This window comes from Alexandromys fortis, unplaced genomic scaffold (assembly GCF_014885135.2).
Source record: "Alexandromys fortis isolate MF-2015 unplaced genomic scaffold, M_Fortis_MF-2015_v1.1 scaffold_0, whole genome shotgun sequence".
Lineage (NCBI taxonomy): Eukaryota > Metazoa > Chordata > Mammalia > Rodentia > Cricetidae > Alexandromys > Alexandromys fortis.
The window spans coordinates 40,548,534-40,553,525 of record NW_026067949.1 but is presented as its reverse complement, the minus strand read 5'-3'; positions in this window follow the sequence as shown (position 1 = coordinate 40,553,525).

Here is a 4,992-nt window from a genome sequence, read left to right as displayed (position 1 = left end):
GAGAAGCTTCTGTAAAGCAAGACAAAACAGCAACCTACAAAATAGGAAAAGATCTTTGCCATACCCACATTGGACAAAGGGCTGATCTCCAAAATATTCAAAGAACTCAAGAAATCTGTCATCAAAAGAACAAATAATCTAATAAAAAAGGGGTATAGACCTAAACAGAGAACTTTTAACATAGGAAGCTAAAATGGCTGAAAGACACTTAAGGTAATGCTCAATATCTTTAGCCATTAGAGAAATGCAAATCCAAACAACTCTGAGATTTTATCTTATACCTGTCAGAATGGCCAAGATCAAAAACACCAATGACAGCTTATGCTGGAGAGGAGGTGTGATAAAGGAAATAATACTCCACTGCTGGTGGGAGTGAAAACTGGTACAGCCACTTTGGAAATCAGTATGGTGATTTCTCAGAAAATTAGGAAACAACCTACCTCAAGACCCAGCAATACCACTTTTGGGTGTATACCCAAAGGATGCTCAATCATACCATAAGACATGTGCTCAACTATGTTCATAGTAGTATTATTTGTAATAGCCAGAACCTGGAAACAACCTAAATGCCCTCAACTGAAGGATGGATAAAGAAAATGTGGCGCATTTACACAATGGAGTACTACACAGTGGAAAAAATGACATCTTGAAATTTGGTGGCAAGTTGATGGATCTAGAAAACATCATATTAAGTGAGGTAACAAAGACCCAGAAAGATAAATGTAATATCTACTCACTCATAAGTGGTTTTTAGATACAGAGCAAAGAAAACTAGCCTACAATTCACAACCCCAGAGAACCTAGACAACAAAGAGGACCCAAAGAGTAACATACATGCATCTAATCTATATGGGAAGCAGAAGAAGACATGATCTCCTGAGTAAATTGGGAACATGGGGATCATGGGAGAGGGTAGAAGGGGAGAGGGGAGGAAGGGAGGGGAGTGAAGAAAAATATGTAAAAATAAAAACAATAAAAATGTCCATTGCTGTCTTTTGCTCATTTAAAGATAAAGACAATATTTTAGCTGCTGAAAGATGTGAAAGGAGGGGCTTAGAATGGGATATGAATAAGCTATGCTATAGAGATGCAGTCACCTGGAAATACAACTATTTCTAGAAATGATAACAACACTGGGAAGAAGAACTTTCTGGAATCAAGAGAGGACATTTAGGCTGACATTATTTAGAGCTCTGGATATCAGAGTCTATCCTCATAGTCTCGTTTAGCTCCCAGGTGTCCTTTCACTTGATGCATTTCCTGATTATTATTCTGCACTAATGCTCTGAATTTTTGCTCATCTTAAAAGCATGCAATTCGTATGTAGATTTTATTGATTATCGTTGGTTGACTGCTAACCGATGACTCAGACAAGGCCTTTCAGTATTAGAGAATGCATAATGGAAGAAATAGAACTCTTATCTGTTGATATGTTTGATCTCTTGTAAGGTGGTTGGGATTTTTGGGTCATAAACCATGAGAAGAATTAATAATGATTGCTATTAGTGACAATTCAAGGTTCTTTTTTTTTGTGGGGAAAAGGGACAGCTTTTCCTCATAGAAGAATTTCAATGAATACATGTTGAGTAGATGAGAACTATACGACATCATAATTAGAATATTAAAGCTTTCAAGGTCCATGACTGAATGCCAAAACTAGGTGTCAAAATTTCAGGTAAACAGGATATAGCTCATTATTATCACTGAAATATTTTATTATATTTTTCCATTTATCTTACATTCCAACCACAGTTTCCCCTCCCTCCTCTTTACTCATTCTCTCCTCACATCCACTACTCCTCCATTCAGAAAGGGGCAGGCCTTCTGTGGGAGTCAACAAAGCATGGCATATCAAGTTGAGGCAGGACTAAGCTCCTCCCCCCGCATCCTAGCTGTGAATAGGTTGCAAAAAGCCAGCTCCTGTGCCAGAGACAGGTCCTGATCTCACTGATAGTGGCCCCACAAATGGACCAAACTACACACCTGTCACTCACATGCAGAGGGCTTATGTAAGTCCCATGCAGGCTCCCTAGCTGTCGGTCCAGTGTCGTAAGCTTCCACTAGTTCTGGTCAGCTGTCTGTGGGTTCCCCTGTCATGCTCTTGGCCCCTCTTGCTCATACAATCCCTCCTCCCTTTCTTCAACTGGACTCCTAGAGCTTGGCCCAGTGCTTGGCTGTGGCTCTCTGCATCTGCTTCTATCAGTTACTGAATGAAGGCTCTATGAAGACAATTAGGGTAGTTATAGTCTGATTACAGGGGAGGGCCAGTTCAGGCACCCTCTCCACTATTGTTAGTAGTCTTAGCTGGGGTCATCCTTATGGATTCCTGGGAGTTTCCCTGGTACCAGGTTTCTTCCTAACTCCCAAATGGTCCCCTTCTATCAATATATCTCTTTCATTGCTCTCCTACTATCTCCGGCCTCCAACTGGATCAACCCAATCCCTTGCCCCCAGTTTACCCAAGAAAATCCATGTGTCCCTCTTAGGGTCCTTCTTGTTACCTAGATTCTCTGGGGCTGTGGAATGTAGCCTAGTTACTCTTTGCTTTACACCTAATATCCACTTATGAGTGAGTACATACCATATTTGTCTTTCTGGGTCTGGGTTACTTCACTCAGGATGACTTTTTCTAGTTCCATCCACTTGCCTACAAATTTCATGATGTCATTTTTTTCCCCCGCTGAGTAATACACCATTATGTAAATGTATCACATTTTCTTTATCCATTCTTTGGTTGAGGGGCATCTAGGTTGTTTTCAGGTTCTGGCTATTATGAATAATGCTGCTATGAGCATAGTTGAGCAAGTGTTCTTGTATCACCCAATTACAAAGGAAAAATGGAAAAATAGCAAATCTATGCAAGAGAAATCCAGAAGACACCATTTCAGCAGCACCTGCTATAAGACACACGGGCTCTATTTACTACTAAATGAACACCAAGGCTCGTTACTGCTGTCTGTTTCCCTCAAAATCTAGAGCCACAGGATAGCCATGCGAAATCATCAGAAAAACCTAAATTGAGAGGTAGTCTTCAAAACGCCTACTCAATATTCTTCCAGGTTATAAAGGTCATTAAAAAATGTTGATTCTGAGATGATGGCTCAGTCAGTCAAGTGCCTCTTACGTAAGAGGGAGGACCTGGCACCTACATAAAGAACAAAACAAACCCAAACTACAACAAAAATAGCAGGGATGATTGTATGCATTTCTATCCATATAGTGGGGGTGGAGACACACAGATCTATCTATCTATCTATCTATCTATCTATCTATCTATCTATCTATCTATCTATCTGCCATCTATCTATCATCATCATCTAGTTATGTATGTATGTATCTATCTAATTATAAAATATAGATCCCTATACTTATATAATTATGAATACATAAATGTGAATGCATAAATGTAACTTGCTGAGTCACTTTAGTGTTGCTGTGTATATATGCTTTTAGGGATGACCATATGGTACTGGATAACTAATTAGAGGGCTCCTCTCTTGGGGAAGACTGATTCTCCTCCTTTCAGCTGTTGAGAATTCCCTGCAGTTCTTTATCTAGGTATGGGGCCTCAGGACATTTCCTCCATGCACGTTGGGATGCCAGACATTGCTGCTGTTGTGTGAGTTTTGTTAGGCATATAACTATATTGTTGGGATTTCATGGGAGTAGCTTCCTTTTCATATCTAGAAGACATATTCTTGAAGCAAACTTTATGGTCTTACTCTTACAGCCTCCCCCACATCACTTCACTGATGTCCCCTGAGCTTTAGGGGTAGGGGCTGGACATTCATAGTTATTTCTCTGCATTGTGACCAGCTTTTTAAATAATTTTTAATAATAATTTTATAATGATTTCCATCTGCTATATAAAGAAACATCTTTGATGAGGTGTGAGAGCTACACTTATTGGTGGCTACAAATTTAAATGTTTAGAACAAAGTTAGGTATTATTCTGGTTTAGGAGAGTGTCAGTAGTATGTTCTTCTCTAAGATCCATGGCTTTACTGGCCATGAGTACTTGCCTAGGTTTACAATACCAGACAAAATTTCCCCCCATTGTGTGGCTGTGAACTACCGTATGGGTGCTGAGAATTGTGTCTGAATCTTCTGGAAGAGCAAGTGCTCCCCTAGTCCTTCATTTATTTTCTTGAGTTTTGTTTTTTTGTGTATTTCAGATATTCTGGATATCAATCTACTGTCAGATGTGTAACTGGCAAAGGTTCTCTCGTCCTCTATAGATCACCTCTTCACTCAAGTGATTATTTTCTTAGCTGTACCAAAGCTTTTAAGTTTTATGAAGTCCTATTTGTTCATTGTTGTTCTTGATTACTGGGCAAATGGAGTCATCTTCAGAAGGTCCTCAAAGAGCAACTTTAATTAGTAAAAATAAGATAAGGTAGAACATGGTTGATGATGATTCATGACATTAATATTTGGCCTACACAAACTAGCATACTTATAAACACACAGACACTATCATACATATAAACACACACACTTATTATACATACATATAAACACACAGAAACTATTCATACATATAAACACAAACTCACTATGCATACGTATAAACACACAGCCACTATGCATATATATAAACACATAGACACAATCATACATATAAACATACACATTCACTATGCAAACATATAAACACACAGATACTATCATACATAAACACACACACACGCACAGACACAAATAAACACTGACAAGAAAAAGGTTTTTAAACCAGAGGGGATTAAAAAATGTGACACCCAAATAAAATGTGGTATCTAGATAGAATCAAGATAAAAGAACGGAGCCGGGCGGTGGTGGCGCACGCATTTAATCCCAGCACTCAGGAGGCAGAGGCAGGCTGATTGCTGTGAGTTCGAGGCCAGCCTGGTCTAGAAGAGCTAGTTCCAGGACAGGAACCAAAAAGCTACAGAGAAACCCTGTCTCGAAAATACAAAAAAAAAAAAAAAAAGAAAAAAAAATGGAAGAAAACTG